The sequence below is a fragment of the Piliocolobus tephrosceles genome, chromosome 13 (assembly GCF_002776525.5).
Source record: "Piliocolobus tephrosceles isolate RC106 chromosome 13, ASM277652v3, whole genome shotgun sequence".
Classification (NCBI taxonomy): Eukaryota; Metazoa; Chordata; class Mammalia; order Primates; family Cercopithecidae; genus Piliocolobus; species Piliocolobus tephrosceles.
The window spans coordinates 44,300,305-44,326,930 of NC_045446.1; the positions used below are offsets into that span (position 1 = coordinate 44,300,305).

Genomic DNA, 26,626 nt, shown 5'->3' on the forward strand with positions numbered 1-26,626 from the left:
TGAAAAAAAGATTGTAATCTCGAAGTTGCAACCAAAGTTAATCATTCACATCTGATCCTTCAGGGCCCTCCTCCACTTGAAATACTGAGGAGGCATCTGCCGTGGGGAGTGGGAAGCAGAGGTGGGGGTGGGCAGTGGGTGAGTTTGAGGGAAGGGGTAGTGTCCAGACTTATTAAGACAAAAAAGTTGGGATAGACCCAAGCTCTGGCTGACAAGGATGCTTCAAACCACCCCTTACCTTCTATGCTGTCCCTGGAACTATCTTTATGATATTACTTCTTTGAGAATCTGTCCAGCATCCGAGTTAACTTGGGAATGGGATGGTGATTGTGTGGTTTGGAGACACATAGGCACATGGGCACAGATGCACACACACACTCTAAATAAAGTTTCCATTGCTTCCTTGCTCTAGGCAAATATAATAGGTAAACATTCTGATTTGTCATCAAGGTAAGCTAGGAAATGTTGATCTATTCATTTATTCATTCATCAACTAACATATTTATAGAGCATCTGCAATGTGGCAAGTGCTGTTCTAAGTGCTGACGATACAAGTAGTCAATAAAATAGACCAAAAAATCTCGACTGTAACGGAACTTAGCTTCAATGGTAGAACTATAAAATAAGTGAGACAAAATGTAAATTTTACAGTACGTTAGCAATAAGTGATCAAGAGAACAATGTATTGTAAAGAAGAAGATGTGATTTGTGAAGGGAGTGTTGGAAATTTTACATGGGGTGGCTATGGCAGGTCTGCTGAGGGCATGGTTTTTATTACAAATCTAAAAGAAGTATGGGAGCTGGGTATCTGAATACATTTTAGTTTTATATCTGGGGATAAGGGACTTCCAAGAGAAAATGGTCAGTGCAAAGGCCCTGAGATAGTATACGACTTGCAATGCATTCCAAGAATGAGTGGCTGGAGCAGTGAGTGGTGAACCAAAGTGGGGTGAGGAGGGGGTTAGGTCAGAGTGTCCAAGGGTACAGGGAGAGAGGAGAGTGCCTGAGTGGGGCCCTGAAAGTCAGCGTAAGCAGCTTGTCTTTTACTCTGAGGGAGAGAGGATACACTCCAGGGTTAACAGATGGAGTTTCTCCTTTTTATAAAAGTTCATGTAAATGTACAACACTAAACATATCATTTTGATTATACATGATTTTTACAGGGGCGAGTTTATTGCAGGAGACATAGTGCTTTAAGGAGGTCTTAGTTTTCTTTCTGTGGTTAAAAGAATCACACCTTTCATGGGAAAGGCTCTGAATTATTTGCAGCTACAGGTTCTAATTGAGTCAGGGTTTTCTCATGGTTTGAAAGATAATAATTAGCAGGGATAAGGGAGACCCAGGCAATGGGAGAGGAAAAGGGAAAGTAAACCAACTCCATGAGGGTAGATGCCCTTTGGCGCTTTTCAGAGAGTCAGGCTTGCTCTGTCACTTTTGACCCTTGCTTCTAAACAGGCCAAATTCCAAAGGGCTTCCAGAACTCATAACACTTTTCTCCCTAGAAACAATGTTATCAGCGATGTTAAGGTTTCCAGGTTACTCACAGAGCCATCTATAAAACCAAAATGTAGCTGATGAACTTGACTCAGGTATCAAAAAGTAGAAGAAAACTTTATTCTTGGAATACAGTACGTAATTAGACAAAACAGAAAACCGCAAAGATGAATCTAAAAAGATATTCACTTATTTCTAATGAGTATTTTATGAAACCAGTGCTAGTGAAGACGCTTTGCTCCTTTTCCTCCAACATATTTAACCCTCTTTCCTGGCTTTTCCCTGCAGGCTGAAAAATGTATTACTAATCTCATCAAATAAAACAAAACCCAAAACCTTTTTTTTTTTTTTTTTTTAACCTCATGCCCATATTATCCTCCACAATCATGCTGGTCTCTGCTCCATATTACAGGAAAACACCTCGAAGGAGTACTTTGAGTTGTTCCATGTACTTCTCATGCTTCATGATCCTTCAACCCACCAGGCAAGATGTTTGTTCCCACTACGCCACTGAGACCACTTTCTGTTTTCCCTGAGAACATCAATGGCTTCCTCCTTGCCAAAGCCAGTGGACATCTCTCTCTCCTTACCCTACTTGAGTTTTCAGCAGCAGGTAGCATCGACAGATTCTCGCTGGAGGGGGCCTCATCCCGGGTTTCCATACCGTCATCTGCACCTGGTTCCTACCTTCCTAACTGTGCTCTCGGTCTCCTAAGCTCACCTTCCTCTTCACCTCTCCAGAACTCAAGGGCCTCCATCCCTGGACCCCTCCTCTTCTCTAACTATAACTTCTCACTAACTTCTAAATAAGTTATAACTACCACTTCTAACTAACTTATTTTCCTGGGTGATCCCATCCATGGTTTCAAATACTAGGTGCAGGCAGACAACTCTAAAGTCTGTAATCTGTAGTCTGGCCTCTTTGTGTACCCAACACATCTGAAATCAAATTTACCTTACTCAAAACTACTGCTCCCAACTTCCAGTGTGTCTGCACCCCTACTCCCAAAGTCTTCCGTATCTCAAAGTATGACTCTACATTAACCGTCCTAATTTCCTCCTTCCTTCTTGCCTCCGATGTAATCCATTAAGAAGTCCTTTTGCCTAAAGCCCCCAAATATACCTTGAACCCAATCACCACTGAACATCTGCAGTAAGATAACCTTGGACCAAGCTGCCATCATCTCTTTCCTACAACAGTCACCTCCCGGGTCGCTCCGCCTTCCCTCATGCCCTGCTAGGCTCCATCCTGCACACCCCAGCAACAGCAATCTTTCTCCAGTGTACAGCAGATTCTGTCACATTCCTGCTTAAAGCCCACTGATAGCTTCCCAGGGAACTTAGAATAAAATTCAAATTTGTTCCCTCAGCCTAGAAGCCCTCATGTGATCTGGCTCTTCCTCTTCATTACGTCCAAAGACAGGACTCACAAATGCACCAAGCTTCTTCCCACTTCCTAGGTCCTCACACTGTGCCCCCTTTCTGGAATGCTTCTGCCCATGTCTCCCCCTCAGCTGCCCGTTTCTCATGGGTCAGATGCTGGTTGGAATGGCACCTCCTCAGGGATTTCCTCTTAGACCCTAGCCCAATTACATTCTACCATATGATTTTCCTCATGGCGTCGATCAGTCAACACATTGTCTTTCAATAGTCTGTCTTTCCCTCAACACAATCAGCTCCTTGAGCACAGGTGTGCTGTTTGCTTTTGTTCTGAGCCATATCCTCCCAGTGCCTAGATCACTGCTGATGTGGTCCTGGATCAGCCAAGCATAGGAGGACAAAATGGAACTGATTATTCTATGCTGTCTCCTGGGGACTGTGTAGTACTTCCAAGCACTTTAGTTCAATGGTTTTATTTGGTCACAGACCCACTTGAGAACCTGACGGAAACTTAAGTCTGTCTCTCCATAAGAAAAAAGATATACAAACAATATTTTACACAATATTTCCAGGGACTCACTGATCCCCTGAATCCTGTCCATAAAGCACAGGTTAAGGGCAGCTGCTTCTGAGTTTTATAACACGACTTTAGTTTCACTTTGTGTGTGTGTGTGTGTGTGTGTGTGTGTGTGTGTGTGTGTGATGGAGTCTTGCTCTGTTGCCCAGGCTGGAGTGCAGTGGGCTGATCTCAGCTCACTGCAACCTCCGCCTCCTGGGTTCAAGCAATTCTCATGCCTCAGCCTCCTGAACAGCTGGGACTACAGGTATGCACCACCATTCCTGGCTAATTTTTGTATTTTTAGTAGAGACTGAGTTTCATCATGTTGGCCAGGCTGGTCTCGAATTCCTGATCTCAAGTGATCTGCCTGCCTTGGTCTCCCGAAGTGCTGGGATTACAGGTGAGCCACCACACCTGGTAGTTTCACTTTTATACTGACTTTGTTTCCTAATTTGGGAATCAGTATTATACTCAATTCAGTTGCTTTCTTCTTCCTTGCTAGTAACAGAACAAAGAGAAAGGGGAGCGGGGAAGGGGGGGAGGGAGGAAGGAAAGCTCTCCTGGATGAATGAACAAGAAGGAAAACATAAAGGTTTAAAAGAGGATCGGTGTGTATGGGACACATTAAAAGATGTGACACACATCTCATTGCCTGCTGTGGAATTTTACTGGGTGTGATCTGCAACAGGCAGTGGGAAGGGGAGTCTTTAGCAAAGATTTTGAAGTATAGCAGTTAATACTAGGGAGTTTATGATTTTCAACAAGAATCATACGAAACTAGGCAGCTTTGGGGTAGAAAATGAACAGCATTTAAAACCTTTGCCAGATACCAGACTGGACACTGGGAATATAAGGCAGAGGAAAAGGAAACGCCCCAGTCCTGAGAGAGCTCTTTACATGGAAGAGACAAACAAGCAAAATCATTATGGATGTTACGGGGAAAGTGATGACAGAAATAAACAGGGTGCTGCGAAAGGGAGTCACACAGGAAGCACTTACTTTAAATAGCATGGTCAGGAAAGGCCATTCTCAGGAAGTGGCATTTAAAGGAAGACATGAAAGATGAGAGGGCACCAGCCAGCCATCAGCAGGAGAAAGCCAGGTGTTCCAGATGAAGGGGTTGGTGAGTGGATGGGGGACACATCAAGTGCAAAGACCAGAGGGAGAGACCGGGTGTGCTGGAGGAGCTGAAAGGTGGCAACCATGTTTGAAGCTTAGTAAGTGGGTGTGGGGACATGAGTGGAAAAGAAAGTCTATCCTCTGGAGAACTCTCAAACCCATTAATAACAATTGATCCTAGAAAATTGTCAATACAGTGCTTTGAGAGGTAGTCAGTGTGCGTCTGCATCTCCCCCTTTCCTTTTCCACTTTCTCTATGCTTTTCTGGGAATTAGGACCTAAAGGATAAGCAGAGGGCCTCCCTTCCTGTTAATGTTTTCTTTTCTTTTCTTTTCTAATTTTTATTTTATTTATTTGTTTTTTTGTTTTGTTTTGTTTTGTTTTGTTTTGTTTTTTTTTTTTTTTTTTTTGAGACGGAGTTTCACTCTTGTTGCCCAGGCTGGAGTACAATGGCAGGATCTCGGCTCACTGCAACCTCCACCTCCCAGGTTCAAGCAATTCTCCTGCCTTAGCCTCCTTAGCAGCTGGGATTACAGGCATGTGCCACCACACCCAGCGAATTTTGTATTTTCAGTACAGACGGGGTTTCTCCACGTTGGTCAGGCTGGTTTGAACTCCCAACCTCAGGTAACCCACCCGCCTCAGCCTCCCAAAGTGCTGGGATTACAGGCGCGAGCCACCATACCCGGCCTATTTTTATTTTTTGGAGACAGAGTCTTGCTCTGTCATTTAGGCTAAAGTGCAGTGGCGCAATCTCAGTTCACTGCAACCTCCACCTCCCAGGTTCATGCAATTCTCATGCCTCAGCCTCCAGAGTAGCTAGCACTACAGGTTTGCGTCACCGCACCTGGCTAATTTTTTTTTTTGTATTTTAGTAGAGACAGGGTTTCGCCACATGGGCCAGGCTGGTCTCAAACTCCTGATGTCAGGCAATCTGCCTGCCTTGGCCTCCCAAAGTGCTGGGATTATAGGCGTGGGTCACTGCACCTGGCCCTGTTCATGTTCTTATGCAGAATCTCTGCTTCCACTGGGTCCGGGGAAGCAGGATCTCACTCTTTCCATTCACCCAGATTGTGGATCCCTCCCTCCCTACTGTTTCCAGTGAAGTGGTGATACTGTGCTCCAATTATATCACAAAAACAGAATGAGCTGACTTTCAGTTTCAAATATTTTATCTTACAGAGTTGTAGTTTCTGTTACCTTTTGTTGGTTAATTGTTGAGATTGTCTGGAGTCCACATTTGTGACTACTCACATGTAAATGCACACATATTCCTTAATCTCTAAACAAAAGGTTTCATTCAGCAGGAAGAGTATCCAATCTATTATCCATGCTTATGCCCTTCCCATTCTTAATCTGAAACCAGTGGCTTGTTAACAAAACCTTAAACACAGCTAAGGAACAGGACCATGCAGGTGCCAGCATCTTCAGCCTCAACTCATTGGAAGGGTGCCAATCAGCTACATCAACTGCAAAATGGCAGCATTTCCAGTAAAGGACATAAGAGGTCAAAGTTACTCTCAACAATAACGATAATTAAACTTTATAAGCTTTACTGCCTACACATCTCATCTCATTTAATTCTAAGAACTGTTCTAACATGCGTTATTATCCCTATGTTATGAAAAAGAAACCGAGGCCCAGAGAATTTGGATGATTTGCTTGTAGTCATACAACTGCCAAGCGACAGACTGGAGCCAAATCCTGTTTGATTTCCATGACACGGCATTAGAGGAGTGAACACCTCCAGGTCACTATGCCAACAGATGACACTAAGACACGTAGTGGGCCAGGGCCATTCACAGGTTATCCCACAGTCCTTCAGCTCCTTCTAATACTTTTGGGTTTGGTCCAATTGAGATACAGTCATTTACCAAATTCCACACTATAGACGCTCCTCCTATATTTGCAGTGACTGTTCTCTTTAAAATATCAGCTGGATATTGACTTGTGTGTGCCAGGCATTGTGCTGGGGAAACAGTGGTATGTCAAAGAGAAGATGTCTCTCTCTACCCCCCATGGAGCTTATAATTGGGTATATGTGGGGGTATCAAGCAGTCAAATAAAAAACAAATACATTTAACCGCAATCCACGATACATGCCATGAAAGAAAAAAAATAGTAAACCGTGAGGACATATTATAGGAAAGAAGAGAAGGAAATCATTGTCCACAAAGTCAGAAAAATCTGTACTGGGGCTGCCTGTATAGGAATGCTGTGCATTGCTGAAAGTTGACAATTTTGGTGAAAATTTTGCAACTTGTCCCTAGATGTAGCTTTCTAAATAGCAAAACCTAGATTACCCCATAAAACCCCATCCCACACACCCCTGGCTAAGAACAACAGCCACGGCTGGGTGCGGTGGCTCAGGCCTGTAATACCAGCACTTTGGGAGGGCGAGGTGGGTGGATCATGAGGTCAGTATATCGAGACCATCCTGGCTAACACGGGGAAACCCCATCTCTAGTAAAAATACAAAAAAAAAAAAAAAAAAAAGAACTAGCTGGGTGAGGTGGCGGGCGCCTGTAGTCCCAGCTACTCAGGAGGCTGAGGCAGGAGAATGGCGTGAACCCAGGAGGCAGAGCTTGCAGTGAGCCGAGATCGCGCCACTGCACTCCAGCCTGGGAGACAGAGCGAGACTCCGTCTCAAAAGAAAAAAAAAAGAACAACAGCCACGAACATTTCTGTGTCATTGTCTCCAAGGCCATAAGGAGTAGCAGCAGATGGCAAGGCTCGACATGTATTTCAGGGAACATGTTAGGCTGAAGTCTGAAGTGAGGCTATCCTGCCTCTTTGGTCATGATCATAAATCTAGTTATTTAGAGGAAAACAGGAAAAAACCCAAAGAAGCAAATCCATGCAATTGGGTCTTTATTTATTTATACTTAACTACTTTTTTTGGAGACAGGGTCTCACTGTCGCCCAGCAGGAGTGCAGTGACACAATCACTTTAAAAAGTTAAAGCTCGTTGAAACTTTAAACTCCTGGGCTCAAGCAATCCTCCTGCTCCAGCCTCCCCAGTAGCTGGGACTACAGGCATGTGCCATCATGCCTCTAATTTTTATTTTTATTTTTATTTTTATTTATTTATTTTTGAGATGAAGTCTCGCTGTGTCACCCAGGCTGGAGTACAGTGGTGTGATCTTGGCAAACTGTAACCTCTGCCTCCCAGGTTCAAGTGAGTCTCCTGCCTCAGCCTCCCAAGTAGCTGGGACTACAGGTGTGTACCACCACACCCAGCTAATTTTTTGTTTGTTTGTTTGTTTTTTTTTTTTTTTGAGACGGAGTCTCACTCTGCCACCCAGGCTGGAGTGCAGTGGCCGGATCTCAGCTCACTGCAAGCTCCAACTCCCGGGTTCACGCCATTCTCCTGCCTCAGCCTCCCGAGTAGCTGGGACTACAGGCGCCCGCCATGTCGCCCGGCTAGTTTTTTGTATTTTTAGTAGAGATGGGGTTTCGCCATGTTAGCCAGGATGGTCTCGATCTCCTGACCTCGTGATCCGCCCGTCTCGGCCTCCCAAAGTGCTGGGATTACAGGCTTGAGCCACCGCGCCTGGCCTAATTTTTGTATTTTTAGTAGAGATGGGGTTTTGCCATGTTGGCCAGGCTGGTCTTGAACTCCTCACCTCAGGTGATCCACCTGCCTTGGCCTCCCAAAGGGCTGGGAATATAGGCATGAGCCAACGCCCCTGGCCTATGCTTGACTAATTTTTAAATTTTTTTGAAGAGACAGGGTCTTGCTTTGCTACCCAGTTGGGTTTTGAACTCCTGGCCTCAAGCAATCCTCTCGCCTCGGCCTCCAAAACTGCTGGAATATTACAGATGTGAGCAAGTACACCTGGCCTTGGTCTTTTAGAAAACAGAAAATTAAAGGAGATTTAAAAGAACATGACTGGCTTTGAGGATCTATATTTTATTAAGGGTGCTGTAGGGGCACAGAGAGAATTCAAATGTTTATTTTTGCAGCTGCACTATTATCTCTATTAAGATGAATGGGGAATGAAAAAAATGTTTCAATGCTACCCTTCGACTTTTTCCAATGGGAGTCCGGCCCCAAGGACATCCTTGAGTGTGTCTCCCACAGGGTGAGATAATGAGGAAGAGGGACAGGTGGCTGGGGTGAGGAGAGGGAAGTGTAATTGGGGAGAAGGACGGTACTGGAGAGGAAACTTATAGGTGCTCATCAGCAGCCCCTAGGCAGACTGTGACTTAAGCCAACAGTTGGGGACTCTGATCTCACTCCACTTCCTGCACCCAAAGTTTACCCACTGGCCCCGATCATGCAGCACTCATGTTGTAGGGCACACTGCAGGGCAGAGGAGAGAACACTGGCACAGAACAGAAGCTTGGGGCTGAGCCCCCGCATCTGTCACCACATTGACTTTGGCCAAATCACTTCCTGATTGTGGCTCTCAGATTACTCTCCTGCTCACTGAGCAGGCTGCCACCCCAGCGGTCCTCTAAGAACCTTCCAAGTATGAATGTTTTGTAAAACTATATCCTTAGATCTCCCACTGAATTCCTTCTCAAAAGAAAATTCATTTGCCTTGTGAATTTGACTCTTGATCCATCTGTCCCCTACTGGGGACAGACCTTGAATTTACTGCAGACTTTCTAAGGGCCGGGCATTGTATGAAATGCTGTAAATACCTTTTCCCACAGGACCCTTCCTACAGCCCCATGAGGTCGTAGTTTCTCTTGTAAGAAAACCTGTTCTATACCTTAGCTTTGGTATTTCATTGTTTCCCTTCTGAGTTTATAGGGACTATAAACTAGGTTTACAAAACCTTTCCCAACCTCTGAACCACAATCTTGTCTACAATGAAAGGAAAAAAAAAAAAAAAAAAAGTTTGGCAAAGAGCCCAACTCATTCTAGGTATTTGCCTAGCGGGAAGGCTAGCTGAAAAAGTTATAGACTGGTTAAGAATTAAACTCCTTCCATTTGATCATTAGTCTCTAAGAGAAAAACTGTTTTGAATGGAAGAAGAGAAGTTAAATCGAGTGACTGGCACACAGAAACTGCTTACAAATTTTGCTATTGGTTCTGAAAACCAACAGCATGCCAGAGACTCTACTAACTTTGTATACAACATTGGTATCAAAACTCACAATATCCCAGTATGATAGATTTTCTTATCTCTTATGTACAGATGTTCTACAGCTCAGAGAGGTTAAGTAACTTGCTCAAGGTCACATAGCTAAAAAATGCTAAAGCCAAAATCTGGACCTAGGTCCACGTTATTCATAAATCGGTGTCCTTCTAGGGCTTTCTTAAGTTCCCATTTATCGAGTTTTTATCATGATGGTTACTGTGCTGAATTTTCTGGTCTTACTTCATCCTTCTGGCATTCCCTATGCAGTAGGTATAATCATCCCAAGTTTATATGAAGAAACTGGGGAGCAGTGGGTTAAGTAAGATGCCCAAGGCCACACTGCTGGTAAGCCCTTAGGCTTCTGATTTCAAAGCCCATGCTTAAAACTACTCTTTATCACCTCTGGATTTTTGCCTTGAGACTGGTAATTGGCATATTGGGGATGATTTTCTTGACTTTACAGCCAGCCACTTCACTGGTTTGAGTATTAAGAGTGTATTGACAACAACCCTATCCCCTGGTCACCCTTTCCCCCCCACCTTTTTTTTTGTTTTGCTTTGTTTTTGAGATGGAGTCTTACTTTGTTGCCCAGGCTGGAGTGCAGTGGCGTAATATCGGCTCACTGCAACCTCTGCCTCCTGGGTTCAAGTGATTCTTCTGCCTCAGCCTCCCGAGTAGCTGGGATTACAGGCATGTGCCACTGTGCTCGGCTAATTTTTGTATTTTTAGTAAAGATTGGTTTTCGCCACGTTGGCCAGGCTAGTCTTGAACTCCTGACTCAGGTGATCCACCTGCCTTGGCCTCCCAAAGTTCTGGGATTACAGGTTTGAGCCACTGTGCCCAGCCATGAGTGGATGATTCTATCAGTAGGCACCATCATGGTATGAGGTTGGTGCAAAAGTAATTGCAGTTTTCACAATTAAGAGTAACGGCAAAAACCACAATTACTTTTGCACCAATCTAATGGTTTCAAGTTCTATATTTTTGCTATCAAGTTTGCTATATTTTTGCTTATCAAGTTCTATATTTTAGAGAGAAAGATAAATGCTCTCATTCAATTTAGAGCACAATGCAAACTGATGCTACATTTGTAGGTTCAGCTGCAGGGAGCTAGTTGGACCTAGACAGAAACTCCATTCTTCAGCCAACTTTCTTCCAAACACCGTACCAGGAACAATGGAGTATGGAGAGAGAAAGTATGTGAATGGTTCAGGGTAGCCCCATCACCAGTGCCAGAAGATACTCGAGACTGTGCTCCTCTGTAGTGCATCAAGGGTATCATCTGCACACACAAATGTCAGAATTATAAGGAAAATACAGAATACGAGTTTTATTGGCAGCCCACACTAGTGTGCATACATTAGGTCTAAGAATGGTCTTTGCATTTTTGTTTATAAGAACAAAAGAAGTGAAACACCCTAAATATCCACCAGTAGGAAGAGAGTTAATCAAATTATGGCTCCTCCATAGAATGGAATATTGTGTGAGACCATTAAGAATGATGTTAATGAATCCTGATAAAGAAAGGTGCTCATGCTGTACTATAAAGTTACAAAATTAGATTACAAAACATCTCTCATTTTTTAGAGGCTGTATAATGTAATTAAAATCAAAGACTATAGAGTCACACTGTCTAGCTACAAATCCTGGCTCTGTCACTTTTAGCTGTGTGACTTTGGACACGTTGCTTAAGCGATGTGTGTCTGTTTCATCACCTGTACAATGAGTTCTTACTCCCAGAGGTGCTATAAACACCAAATGAATCAATACATGTAAAGAATTTAGACTAGTGTGTGACTCATAGCAAGCAAGTATTCAAGACATGTTTGGTCTTTCAAAAAACAAAATGTCTAAGTGCTTACATGATTAAAAAACACCTGGAAAGCACCACAGTGTTAATGATAGATTTCTCTGTGTCATACAACATTACAACCTTTTTCTTTTATCCCTATTGTTTGCTTATCTGCATTTTCAATATTTTTTCCAAAATTAAACATGGGCTAAAAAAAAACCAAAGAAAATCACATTTAATATTTTTAAATCCCAATCTTTTATCAGAAACAGAAACCTCACCAAAACTCATTTTTTAAAAAAGCTGTGGGTCAGGCCAGGTAATTACAAAACCTGGAGTCTGGAGAAAGCGCGTTGTGTTTCCTGGTCGTTTCTAGTTTGATGGCCTAACAGCAAGAAAGAATTTGCACCCCAGCACCTTGATCCTGAAGATGCATAGGCAGGGCTGGGAAGAGGAAGAGACTAGAGAAATGGGAAAGCCTGATTTCATTCCTAGCTATCCACTTAGTTTAAAATGTCAGGAAGTTTAGCGGATTAAGGGTATTACAGTCACTATTCATAAAGGTGTTTTGTTAGAACTTCTAAATAGCAATCTGGTGAAATAAGCCTTGCACAGGCTTAAATGAAAGCCTGTTACAGTACTTAAAGTTTCCTAGAGAAGGAAAAAGACCCCCAGGTATTAATTTACCTAAAAAGCAGCTGCCTGGAAGACACTGTAATGTATCCTAAGTAGCCAATGCTATAAAATAGATAACCAGTCACAGAACTAGGAGGTTTGAGCCCAGATCACCCGGTGGTAGAACTGCAATTAGCAGTAATGAGAGGCATGTGTACATTTTGATAAGAGCCACAGCTGTACATATATTATAGACTTGGGTCCTTTCTAAAAAATTCAAGGACATTTAAAGCTGTTGGAATCCAAGAGGCAGAGAGGCGTGTTTGAATTTCAAAATTCACAAATTAAAAAAAAAGTAGTGGGGGGCTGTTACGCTTATCTCACAAATGCATCTGGATGGGACAGTATGTCAAACTCCAGGGAGAAAAGGAGACTTACAATTATTAAGCCCCTATTTGCACAGCAGACACAGTGCTATTTAAGCCAATCAACCTAAGTGTTCTCGTTTGCAGTCTTGATCCACAGAGGCAGACAATCTTATAAATGAGTCTCTAAATCAAAGGTCGGCAAAACAAATTCCATTTTCCCCCAGTCCTTCTTATGAGATCATAGAAGGTATCTCAAGAAAAAAGACATCTTCACAATTAGGGGGAAGATGGGTCAGGATGAGAAGTCTTACAGAATGGAAGGGGGTGGGGTTTGAGAGAAGCGGGCTTGGGAGTGAATTCTGGCTTCACTAATAAGCTGAGCTACACAGATTGGAGCTAGTCTACCTGTCTGAGCAGTTTCCTCACTTGGCTTGGGTAATGAGGAAACACTGGTGAACAAGATAGGTTCTTGCCCTCAAGATGCTCAGAGTATAGATGAGATGACAGGCTAGTAGTGGACATTTATAATATGATGTATTTGGTGCTATAATAAGGGAAAATTCAGGCTATCATGGGAGCAAATAGGAGGGACACCCAATCTGGTCTTCGGTGTGGGGTAGAGAAGGCTTCCTGGAGGAGGTGACATTTAACGTGAGCCCTGAAGGGATGGGGTAAGGGTGAAGAGAATGTCTCTGCAAAGGTTGAAAGGCAAGAAAAAGGATGGTTTGGGGCCTGGGGGAAGCAAGTAATTCAGTGTGGTTGAAGAGAAGGCGGGGAAGAATAGCAGGAGCCAGATCTCATAGTAAGCCCAGTAACATTTGAACTTTATCCAAGGGGGATCGGAAGCTCATAGACAGGCATTTACTGCTTTTGGAAAAGTCATGGGTAGCAGAGATGCAGACATACCAAAGGAAAATTACTCCAGCTCTGCTTCCTAACTCAGAAATCTCACGACGTTGTTTGCATTTTATCTAATTTCTCTGACAAAGTCAACATTTTAAAAATTATGATGTCCACCCCATGGAAAGCTGTAAATCACAACACTATGTCACAGCTCATTTGTCACAGGTTCTAGAGCCTCGTTCAGACACCATTGAGTTCAACGAGCACCTGCCTCCGTGCATTTCATTTTGGATAGTCAAATCTCAAATTTCATACAGGGTTGGTTATCTAGTAAACTGGAGTCACTCTAGACACTCAGAGCTGAAAAGAAAATTAGGGGCCATTTGGCTCAAATCCAAATTTGAGTAAGTAAGCTCAGGGGGAAAGTACCTTGCTTGAGGTCACAGAGTTTAGGGGTAGACCCAAGGTTAAACCTCAGACCTCCAACATCCAACCTACGCTTTTTTGTTTTGTACCTTCCTCTCTCCCCGTTACAGACTAGGAATTCCAAATTCCTATCCCAAGGTCAGGGAGGTCTCACTGACGCCTGTGTAGCCATGTGGGGAGGGGAAGTCTCATTTGCCGGTAAGCACTACAGGAAGTGATGGTTGAACAGGATGGGACTGATAAGAAGGAAAAGTAGTTACAGTGATCTTATTCATTAAAAAAAAAAAAAAAAGCAGCAACAATACAGCAGTCGAGGAAAATAATCAATTCTATTTAAGCAAAGCACTTTAAAGTAATGTTTCCAGCATTATCCTATTTCAAAACATTTATCAGATGCCAGGGAAATTAAGCATGTGCAAGTACCCACACCACTCTGTGCAAACGGTTTATCTAGCAAAACAAGCAGGCGGGAAAAAAAAAGGTCTGAAGAACTTCCATTTTCAACTGCCAAGTGGATCAAAGACACAAGCAACAGAAAAAGAAATACACAAGTCTAAATTTAGTCATCTCTCATACTGGTTAAGTCCTTTTCCAAAGTCTGTTGGCTGTTGCCTGGACACAGCTTTGGTGTGAATGACTTTCATCTGAGCCTGTATCATAAGGGTCAAGCTTAAGATGCTGATGGCAAGCATGCTTGTTTGCGTCCCCGAAGTCTCCGGCTGTTAGCGGGCAGGAAAAGCTCTCTGGAAGGTTTTGGACCTCAAGAAGTAGCTGAAAAGAGTCAAAGTGATAGAGAAAAGACAGAGAAGACAATAGGCATTCATACACACACACTGATTTAAACTTGTTTTTTTTTGAGACAGTCTCACTTTTTCACCTAGGCTGGAGTGCAGTGGTGCAATCTTGGCTCACTGCAACCTCCGCCTCCCGGATTCTCCTGCCTCAACCTCCTGAGTAGCTGGGATTACAGGTACACGCCACCACACTTGGCTAATTTTTGTGTTTTTGGTAGAGATGGGGTGTCACCATGTTAGCCAGGCTGGTCTTGAACTCCTGACCTCAGGTGATCTGCCCGCCTTGGCCTCCCAAAGTGCTGGGATTACAGGCACGAGCCACCGTGCCCGGCCTTATTTAAACTTAAAATACACAGGCTGAGAGTTCTGAAATATTTGGTTTCTGCAACTTTGCTCGACAAAACAAGGCTCTCTCAATGACCAATCTTACAAGATTTCTGCAAGGGGTAAAGTATGATAATGTTCTCTTCTATAAAAACATTTTTTGTTTTTGTGAATATAAAATGTTTTTACAAATCCAAAACAGCACCACAAAGCAAAGGATCTAAAGTATGTGGCTGGGGATAGCAGGCAGTTACTGTGCCGCGGGCTGGTCTTGGAAGATGATTATAGCTGAAGCCCCATAGCGCTGGCAGTTGTGCCTCCTGGTATCACCACTCCATTCTTCCACTGCAGCTGCTGATCAATGGGCTCACACACCAGGCTCAATGGAGACAAATAATTAGTCTGACTTACCTTTCAAAGGAGAACTAATTTCTTCAAGGGCTGGCTTTTGTCCCCCAGCCAACCTGTCAAATCTATCTTCTCCTGGTGACCCGGGTGCACAGCATATGAATACACTGTGCTGGCTAAATTTAGACTTTGAGAGCCTTTCTAACCTGTCATTTCACTCCACAGAAAAGCAGATCAGTTTCTTCAGTGAAAATAATACTGCCAATCCAATCAATGTGGAGAGATGAGGCAAAGCCCCAAGGCCACTCAAGGGTCCTCTCAAAATTGCCCTGCAGCTCCAGGGAAAAATTCTGTTCACACATCCTGGGCATATGAACAGGGAGTCTCCTTTTCAAAACTTTTAGGGAAAGCAGTGTACCATTTTACTTAATCACCTAATTCTTCTGTTTCAGAAAATCCTATGGAGTCCTTACTATACCTATAAAACCCTCACCAAAAATGGGCCGGCACGGTGGCTCAAGCCTGTAATCCTAACACTTTTGAGAGGCCAAGGCTGTAGAGTCCAGAAGTTCAAGACCAGACTGGATGACATGGTGAAACCCTGTCTCTACAAAAAAATACAAAAATTAGTCGGGCATGGTGGTGCACACCTGTAGTCCCAACTACTCTGGAGGCTGAGGTGGGAGGATTGCTTGAGTCTGGGAGGCAGAGGTTGCAGTGAGCTGAGATTGTGCCACTGTACTCCAGCCTGGTTGACAGAGTGAGACACTGTCTCCACAGTGGTTGGGGGGGGGGGCGGAGAAGAAAATGATCTTTGGAAACCAGGATCTGGTCTCAGCTCTACCTCTAACTATGTGCAAATTATTTTGCATTTTTGTACCTTTGTCCTCTCTTTTTTTTCTTTTTGAGATAGGGTCTCGCTCTGTTGCCCAGGCTGGAATGCAGTGGTATGATTACAACTCACTGCAGCCTCAACCTCCCAGGCTCAAGTGATCCTCTCATCTCAGCCACCTGACTAGCTAGGACTGCAGGCATGTGCCAGTATTCCTGGCTAATTTATTTATTTATTTATTTGAAATGGAATTTTGCTCTTGTTGCCCAGGCTGGAGTGCAATGGCACGATCTTGGCTCACTGCAACCTCTGCCTCCTGGGTTCCAGCGATTCTCCTGCCTCAGCCTCCCAAGTAGCTGGGATTATAGGCACCTGCCACCACGCCTGGCTAATTTTTATATTTTTTGTAGAGAGAGGGTTTCACCATGTTGGTCAGGATGGTCTTGATCTCTTGGCCTCATGATCCACCCGCCTCGGCCTCCCAAAGTGCTGGGATTATAGGCATGAGCCACCGTGCCTGGCCACAATTTTTATATTTATTAGAAGGAGGCATGGGTTAAACATTTTTCAGAAGAAACATCTTTGGTGCCTCTGCTACCACCCCCAGGCTGGCATGATCTGTGGAAACCTGGCATTCCAAGGAGACCCTTTTCTCCAGAATACAATACCCAGTCTGCTCTGTCTATAATCAAGCCCTAATGATCCCTATGGGAATCTGGACACCCTGAATCATACAACTGAAAGACCTTTGAAAGATCACCTCTGTCTCCTTCTCACCTCACACAGGAACCCCTTCTGTATTACCTGAGATACACAGTTTTCCAGATTCTGAGTGAATATTCCCAGGAACAGGGAGTAACAGGGTCTCGAACTCCCGACCTCAGGTGATCCACCTGCCTCGGCCTCTCAAATGCTGGGATTACAGGCATGAGCCATTGCAGTCAGCTGGTTCCCTCATCTTTAAAATGATGAAATCTCATTGAGTTGTCATGAGGATTAAATGAGTCAATTTAGGTAAAGTGTTTGGCTCACAGTACATGCTACATACATGTTAGCTGCTGCTGCTGCTATTACTACTACTACTATTATTCTAGCTTACCCAGCTATCCGACCTCGGGCAAATTCACTTCTCTGAGCCTCATTTCAGTTTTCTGGCATGAAAAGTGAAGGACACAGCAGCCTTGCAGGAGTTCTGCAGGAGGAAGTGAGGTGAAATACTTTGAGCATTCAGCTCACTGCCTAGCACAATGAGGCACGCAGAAATGTTGATTCCCTGTCTCTGTATTCCTCTCCTTATTGAAAATCTCTCTTATTATAGATAGGACTCATTTCTCTCTCTCTCTCTCTCTTTTTTTTTTAAAGAATGATTAGGCCGGGCGCAGTGGCTCACGCCTGTAATCCCAGTACTTTGGGAGGCTGAGGCAGATGGATTGCCTGAGGTCAGGAGTTCAAGACCAGCCTGGCCAGCATGGTGAAACCCCATCTCTACTAAAATTACAAAAATTAGGCGGGTGTGATGGCAGGCACCTGTAGTCCCAGCTACTCGGGAGGTTGAGAGAGAACTGCTTGAACCCAGGAGGCAGAGGCTGCAGTGAGCTGAGATCGTGCCACTACACTCCAGTCTGGGTGACAGAGCAAGACTGTATCTCACCACCACCACCACCACCAACATATATATATATATATATATATATATATTTACACATATATGATTAAAACTCAGCAGAATCACTTGGGATTGAAATTGTTCTCAAACATTTATTGAACTTTTATCATGTGGCAATTTCTTCTCAGGCCTTGGCTTTAAAGTGTTAAGACAGACAGAGGGGGTCTTTATTGTCAGAGAGCTTGTGGGTTAGTGAGAATGAATCAGAAGACACTTCCGTTCCTGCTCTGCCTTGGAGCTGAAACTTCATTCCAAATAAAAGCTATCTTTTATTGGGATTATCACAAGTAAGCCTCACAACTCCACCAAGAAGCACTTCTTACTATCTGCATTAATCTACTCTAAGTCATTTACTGGTTAGCAAGTGGCTGAGCTGGGATTTGAGTTGAACCCTATTCTGGAGTTTTTGCTCTTAACCACTGTGCTATACTGCCTTGGGTTCAAAGTCTTGCAGCAAAAGAAGCACTGGAAAAAAGGAATGGCAGACGAGAAACCCTGACTCCCTAAAGCACATCTGGTGGTGTCTGGAACAACAGCCATGGCCAGTGCAGTCCATGATGAGGGCTTAATGCTTGTAATGTGAAAAGCAACCCAGTGGATTTAGATGCTATCTTCTTTCAGCACCCCCTTAAGTTACACTAAGGCACTGGGAGGGAGAGGGAATTTATGAGAATGGCAGGACTGAGGCCCTCTTGGAAGGAGGTTCTGAAAAAAGTCACTGTAACCTGAGCAGAATACCAAAACCACCCAGCATCAGAGCCCACTGCTTTATGTTCCATTAGCACCAGGTGGTCACTTCTTCAGTGGCAGCAGAGAGAAGCCAGGCTTCTCTGGCCAGAGCCTTGCATTTGCAATGCCCCTTGGTTCCTAGGGGTGCTGTAAGTTCCTTGCCAGTATTGACTGATGGCAGTGGGGAGAGGACAGATCAGGACTTTACATGCCCACTTGACAGAAAGGGAAAATGAAGCACAAAAAAGGTGTGGATTACACAAGAAACATGGGTTCTGAAATTAAAGGTTCCTCCTGAGGATATTTTAGCCTGGCAAGCTTACCACCTTTCGGCATCACAATTCTAACTGTTCTGGTGAACGTACAAAAGAAGCAAATTAAACCTTTTAAGGTGATACGGGCCGGGTGGGGTGGCTCAAGCCTGAAATCCCAGCACTTTGGGAGGCCGAGACGGGCGGATCGCGAGGTCAGGAGATCGAGACCATCCTGGCTAACCCGGTGAAACCCTGTCTCTACTAAAATATACAAAAAAAACTAGCCAGGCGAGGTGGCAGGCGCGTGTAGTCCCAGCTACTTGGGAGGCTGAGGCAGGAGAATGGCGAAAACCCGGGAGGCGGAGCTTGCAGTGAGCTGAGATCCGGCCACTGCACTCCAGCCTGGGCGGCAGAGCGAGACTCCGTCTCAAAAAAAAAAAAAAGGTGATACAGAGGGGAATGTAGGACCAGTGTAATAACATCTGCTGCTAGGAATTCCAGGTGAGCTTCTGGATGGTCTGGAGGTGTCTCCATCTCTGGAGTTTAAAGACCCCTGGTGTTTGGGAACCCATTTTCAGGAGTTCACCAGCAAGTGAAGTGAACAGGCTTACTCAGAGTGGACACAATTTTCCTAAGATGTTTTCTTCTCAAATATTCCTGAACTCACAAGAGCCTTCCATACTGTCTAGTAGCAACTAGAAATAGATAGTGTTATTAGCAATTTGACAAAACCGGAAGCTAGAAAATCTAAATCCAATGAACAGAATAGCTGTTTTTCTTCCTGAAGAATAAGAGCAGCAGATCCTAATAATCCAGGCTAGCAACCAGGAACGGCTTTGTTCTCATCCCCAGCTCCTAGAGGCTGGTAAGGGTCTGCTCCATGCCCACAGCCCTGGTCTGGCCTGTCCAGAACAGTGGGAAGTACACAGGTAGGTGGGTGTGAATCTCACCTTTCCCACCAATAGGGTCCAGCTGCCTCCTTCCTGGAGAGGCAACAGACCAGAGCAGGGGTGATTCTTTTACCTGCTGAACTCAAGTAGAACTAACTTAGAGATGGAGGGAAGTGGGTGTGGGTAGAACAAGAGAGGCAGTGTTCCACACTTGGCAGACTGAGTTGTTTACCCCTGGGAGTCGCTCAGTATAATCATTTCAGATAATGAAGAGGGCTTGTATTGCAGGGTCAGAGGACCTGGATTCTGGTTCTGTTTCTAGTCACTTGCTTGCTGTGTGATTTCAGACAAAAGACCTGGTCTCTCTGAATCAGCTGTATCAACTAATTTAAGGGTAGTGGCAATAGTTTTCCCTCAAAAATAGATATGCAGATAAAATAGACCCTCAATACAGATGTCATCTGAATCCATCCTGATCAATTGCCAGCTCTCACCAGGTTGTGATGCAAGTTAATGTCCAGCACGTTTAGAGCACATAGCACGGGGAAGGGGAGGTGCTTGTTATTTTCCACTCTCAATGACCTCAGAATCTCACCTTTCCCCTCTCTGACTTCCCTCCCAGGGTTCAGGAAAGGTCTGGGTTTGTTTTCTGGGCTCTGCCTGGCGGGCTAGTTGCTTAGGACAGAAAGCAGTTCTGTAGCCTCGCTTCCTCCCGGTTGGTGGAACAGCCACTGTCCACTCTGGTTTACAGCCCATTTATGGTGGGGTACCCTGGTCACTTGGTGTTTGTGTAGTGTTTAATCATTAGGAGGCGGCCAGTTCTAATACTGTGAGCCACAGGGCATCTATGAATAAGTCAGCTATTTGCCTCAGCCTATCAGAGTCTGCTTTTGGAAGGTTTCTCTCCAAGAACACAAGGCTGACCCCTGACACAGAAGCTTCCAGGGGCGCTGGGGTAGGTACTTCTGAAGGGCACAGTGAGACACAGCTACTGGAGGCAGCTATTACAGTGGCTTTGAGTATCAGAGTGGAGCACCTACTGGCCTAGAAAAAAAGTGGTTGCCTTCAAAGATAGGATTTCCCAGAGAACAAAACTTCCCAGGCTCAGTCTCTTTTCTCCATCCCTCCCGCACATTCTATCTTCCTTTCCACCAAACCTGGACTGCTGTTTCTCTTCCTCACCACCCGTAACTCCCACCTGTTTCCCAAGGTCCAGCTAAAAGCCTATCACCTCCAGGAAGCCTTCCGTCTGACCCATGCTATAGTGCTCTCGTTCTGCCCGCTCGCATCTGAACGCACTGACATCTCTTTGACTGCGCTGTCCCTTCCTTTAGTTGCTCATGACCTGATCTTTGAGATATAGAGAGGGCTTTGGGATCTTTGAAAAAGGCTCTACTCCAGGCCCCTGTGTCCCCAAAGCACCTCTTACACAAGGAGTCCCCAGCAAGTATTGTGCCTGATGAAAGGTGGTAGGGACTGAATTCCCCTTCCCACGCCCCAAATTCACGTTGAAATCTAGCCCCCAAAACGGTAGTGTTTAGAGGTGGAGTCTTTGGGAGGTGATTAGCCACGAAGACAGAGCCCTTGTGAGTGAGGTGAGTGCCTAATGAAAAGGATCCCAGAGACCTAGCTTGCCCTCTTTCTGCCATGTGAACGTACAAGCAGAAGTCAGAATTTCTGCAACCCAGAAGAGGGCCTTCATCAGAACTTGACCATGCCGGCATCCTGACCTCGGACTTCCAGCTTCCAGAACTGTGAGAAAGAAGTGCCTGTTGCTTATTGCCACACAATGTTTGCTACTTTGTTACAGCAGCCTGAATGGATTAAAACAGGTGGGACAGCCATATCCCCACATCATCTCAGGGAGGCTTGCCCTGATGTTTATTGAAGACCTGCTCTGTGTCATCCACTGTGCTGAGGGCTGAGATAGTCCTGAGAGTGAGAAAAACAACAGCGTGCATAGTGAAAAAACCAAGGCCTCTGGATGGAGACAGATAATCCATCCATCTAAACCTGGAGTTCATTTCAATAAGCACTGAATGAGTGCCTACTATGTGGCAGACACCATATTTTTGGGTCCTGGAAAGCCAGTGATAAATAAGATAATCCCTGTCTTGAGGCCAAGCAACAGGGAAAATAGGACAAAAAAGGTCAAGATTGGTTAGTCTTAAAATAAAGGATTGCATGGGGTCCTTTGGGAGCCCTGAGGAAGGGACTTAACTAAGCCTGAGATGCCTAGGAGTGGGCACTGGAGCTGAATGCAGAAAGAGGATGTGTTAGCCTGGCAAAGAAGGGTCGGGAGAGGGCATTCCAGGGGGCAAAGGCACAGAGGTTTACAACACCCCGGAGCATGCTAGAGACTGCCAAGTGTTTGGTGCAGCTGGCTTAGATGTTGGGGATGAGGCGGATGTGATAGCAGGGGCCAAGGCTGGAGGGTCATCTCTGAGGTTTGTGCTTTATCCTGTATGTGACACGGAGCCACAAAGGTTTTTCAGCAGGCAGGTGGGACACAGGGTCAGATCTGCATTTCAGGAGGATCACTGTGGCTGTGCTGGGGATGACGTGCTGGGTAACAGGACGGGCACAGCAGGACAGTGGCAGTGAGAGCAGAGAGACAGTGCCAGGAACCGCAGCACACGAGGACGTGCTACACAGCAGTGGATGAGGGAGGGAGAGGAAGCATTCGTCCCAGCTCTCCAGTGGAGCTCAAACCTGAAGTCTCTGAGCTGACCTCTGTGGCACCAGAGAGGCTGGGTCATTAGCATGACAAGTGCTGCTTGTGTACAGAGGCCTCCCTAGCTGACTTCCTGTGGGGACATTCAAGGCCAGGGCTCCCATTAGCTACCCCAGCTTGCTGGCTTTGCTCACTACCCCTTTATTCCAGATCATTAAGAACGCAGCCCTCTGGGAGGTTTCCTTGGGCCCTTTGTTTAAACTGAGAAGCAAGTACATTTAATTGCCTCAGCTAGACACCCTGCTTTACTCTCCCCACACCACCCTCCACACCCCTTCCTGGTCAGTACCCCAGGCCCTCCCCCAGGCAGCTTCATCCCACAGCTTGTGGCCTGAAACATAATAAGTGCATGCTCTGAGGCCCTCCTCAAATTATGGTTCTGATCTTTACTTCCAAAAGCAGAGCTGGAATTATAGCTTGGCTCTATGAGAAGTTCAAATCCACAGGGTCATAAACCCTTTCATGTTCTGTTTCAAGATCTTTGCTGGGGATTTTAACAGGTTTGCACCTCTGATGTTGTTACACAGTGGTTAGTCTGCCAGTTCCAAAGATTCAGACCTCCTGCCAGGATGTGGAGCGTGTTAACTACTTCAGGTTTTGCCAGTTATCCATCGGGGTCTCAGGTCTTAAATATCTTCTGCCTTTTATTCATTGCCAGAGTTCCCAAAGGACGGAAGAAGCCAGGGAATAAGAACTGAGTGAGACCTCCCAAAGCAGATCACAAAGAGAAGGGGACATTGCACCAATGAGGTGACACAGGCCAGTGGCCACAGTGCTGGCCCTGGGACTGAGAGAATCCACATGTATATCCTGGCAGATTTATGCATTTTGGCCTTTCTGTGCCTCACTTTCCTCATCTGTGAAATCAGCATTCTGATCATAACTAAATAAAAATTGCTGCCATTGATCAACGGCACTGACTGGACCAGGCACTGTGCTAACCTCGTGCATGGCACTGTCTCATTTAATCTTAACAGCAGCCCGATGAAGACATGGGGGCTCAGGATGGTTAACTGACCTCTATGTAGCAGCAAAAAGTCGGCGTCTGAACTTGTAAGAGCATCACATAGGTTTAAATAATTTTTCTTGGCCTACCGCGGTGGCTCACGCCTATAATCCCAGCACTTTGGGAGGCTGAGGTGGGCTGATCACCTGAGGTCCCGAGTTTGAGACCAGCCCAGTCAACATGGTGAAACCCCATCTCTACTAAAAATACAAAAAATTAGCCCGGCATGGTGGCGGGTGCCTGTAATCCCAGCTACTGGGGAGGCTGAGGCAGGAGAATCGCTTGAATCCAGGAGGCTGAGGTTGCAGTGAGTGTACTTGTGCAAAGCTTCTGATGAAAGAGAAGACCTGGCATGTCCAGGGGACTGGATGAAGGCAGGAGTCGGGGAGGGAAAGTGTGATGAAGTGAGGCTGGAGAGGCGCGCAGGGACCGAGATTGTGCCATAGCACTCCAGCCTGGGTGACAAGAGTGAAACTCCATCCCAAAAACCCCCACATTTTTCCAAAGCAATAGTAGACTGGGTTAAACCATTCAGTCTCCCACAAGAGAAGTTCCTGAACATCAATAACCTCATTTTATTGAAGGCAAGTTGGGCCATGGTTATCTCTCTTTGAGGACTGGCTGAGGACTGAGTGGGAGGGTTCACCACGTGCCACAACAGCAGGATTGATTTATGCCAGCCATGAGTGGCTTACAGCCGACTGATGCCCCTTTCTAATGGGTCACAGCCCTGTTCTGATTATTGGCTAGTGCCCTATTCTGGTTGGTTGGCACCAGAAGCACATTGGTTTTAAACATTTTGCACATCAGCCCTGCATCACAGTGCCCGGCCGTCATTTATTCCTTCATGGTATATGTAATGAGCACCCTCTCTGGACAGGCACTGTGCTGGGAGAGGGGATTCACCTGCAAACAGAGCTGACCTAGTTTATCACTTATTGATACTTACAGTCTAGCAGGAAAGACATAACAGGCAAATAAATAAAAATGAACACAAATGAAAGTAAGAGATGTCAAATAAACAGTTTCCAAAAAGAAACTAACAGGTGAAACTTTCTTTAGATCGAATGGTTGGTAGCAGCCTCTCTTAAGTGGTGAAGTTTGAGTTGAGACCTGAAGGAAGAGAATGAGCCAGGCTTATAAGGAGAAAAGGAGAGGGGCGGGAAGCATAGTATAGACAGAGGGGACAGTATGTGCAAAGCTTCTGACAAAAGAGAAGATCTGGCACGTCCAAGGGACTGGATGAAGGCAGGAGTCGGGAAGGCAAAGCGTGATGAGGTGAGGCTGGAGAGGCGCACAGGGGCCAGAACACACACCACCTCGGAGGCCATGGCAAGGAGTCTGGCATTTATTCTAGGTGCAATGGAAAGGCACTTAGGGAGTGTTTCAGGCAGGGGCAGAGGGATCTGATGTACATATTAAGATTACAATAGCTACCGGGGCAGCCTGGTGTCTCTGATACAACACTGGCTTTAGAGCCAGACAGCCCTGGGTTAGAATTCAAGCTCTGCCACTCTCTGCCTATGTAACCCTGAGCAAGTCATATAACACTGAGCCAGGATTCCTTATTTGTGAAATGTGGTTAATTCCTGTTGTGGTGAGTCCTCTGGGAGGTTAAAGCTAATATGTGGAGTACCTAGGAGCCTAGGAGAATATCTAGAACATACCCAGTGCTCAGTGAATGAAAGTTGTTTTTGATGATGAAACTCAGACTAGAACCACAGATCCCAAACTGTCGAGAGTCCTACGGTGGAGTTTAAGCAGCCTCCCAAGGAACCTCTGTTTCTGGTGTACCCAGAGCTCTCATGAGTTGCTACCACATTGACAATGGAAAAATGAGTCTATTCTCTCCACAGAACTCTTCCACAAGTTGGAGGGGCCCTGGAGGTCCACCATCATTTCCCACATAGTGCTCCACTAGCTTCCGGTTAGTTGTAGGGCAACCAAAGTTGTTCCTGCACTTATCTTCTAGTGTCCACCTTTGCACCCTATAGGAGGTGACATGACAGACTCCCACCCAGACTACAATGGCCTGTGGTTCTGTTCACATCTTCTCTAGGGCTTCAAATACTGCATACTCATAGGTTGCCCACAAGCAATGTCCAGGCAACTCAAATAAGCGGCCAGGGAGATTTTTTTTCATGCCTTATTGTGCCAGTACAGAAACCGTAGGCTTCTGAGTCTCTCTCTCCAAACCTCAGGGTCAGCTAAAGGAAGAGGTACCAATAGAAATCCTCAAGTTGGAGGTTTGAGCCCACTGAGCCATGCAGCCACCTCATTTCCCTCTGACCCCATATAATCTCCACACAATCCTGCAACATCCCTCAAAATGTCAGGGTCTCTCTTCAGATCTCGTTTCAGGCAATTTTACAGTACTGAGCACCACAGATTAATGAGGGAGATAAATCAAAGAGCACAGCAGATGAGGGAAAAATAACAGGACTGCAGCTGAAACACACAAGGCCAGCCTCTTCTTCCTGCATTACTGAGACGCAAAACAGCCACAGGGGTCTACAGCAGAGGCTGCTCCTAGAGGAGGCAATGGAAGACAGACTCTGAAGGTCAACTGGTGTGATCAACAAGACAATGGCAACTCTGAAGCCTCTGCTGGGGGTTCTGGCAATAAAACAGTTAAATGTCCTTAAGAGAAAAATATTATACTGGTAGCTTCAAGCATCCCTAAGATCTTCTTAAGTAAAGGATATAATTCCCTCAGCAATAGCAGAGCTTGGCCTGAGCCTGAGCCACACTCCTGGGCTTTCTTTTTGCTGAGCCTCCCAGATGGGGAAAATGATACATGGAAGGGAGACTGTCTTAAAGGTCAGAAATCCAGATGCAGTGGCCTCTGCAAGCACCTCAGTTGGTGCCAGGACCTAGGGGATGCTCACCTATTACTCACGTAGGTCTAAACAAGGTTTGCTTTTTGGAAGGATAACAACTGACTCTTTAAACAAAGAGGGAGGCAACCACCATGATAAAAAGCAAAAGTTTTGTGGCCAGAGAGACTTTAATTCAAATTCTAACTTTGGCCCTTATAGCACTGTGGCTTTGGGGAAGAAATGTCACCTTTCTGAGCCTCATTTTCCTTATTTGTAAACCTATCCTTTCCTCGTGTAACTTGTAACTCATTCCAAGTGCTGTTTTGTCCTTTGGCATGCTGGAGTACCATGCAAAGCCTGTCAACTGCATGAAAAATCACTGCATAGGCGAGTCCCTCCAAATGACGCGACACTGCCCATTCTCTGGCCTGACCACTGCCCTGCTCAGGACAGGCAGCACCCCCCCGTTAGTGCTGATTTAGGGACCAAAGTACATCCAAGTCTGATTAAATTCTGAGTCAAAGCACCCAGCAAAATAAAT

The 26,626-nt window shown here is 45.3% G+C and overlaps 1 protein-coding gene across 4 annotated transcripts in view; it reads right to left on the minus strand.

The window, feature by feature from the left end:
- Positions 1–26,626, minus strand: part of NAV2 (neuron navigator 2) — a 771,558-nt gene that overhangs the window by 105,865 nt on the left and 639,067 nt on the right. The window lies entirely within an intron of this gene.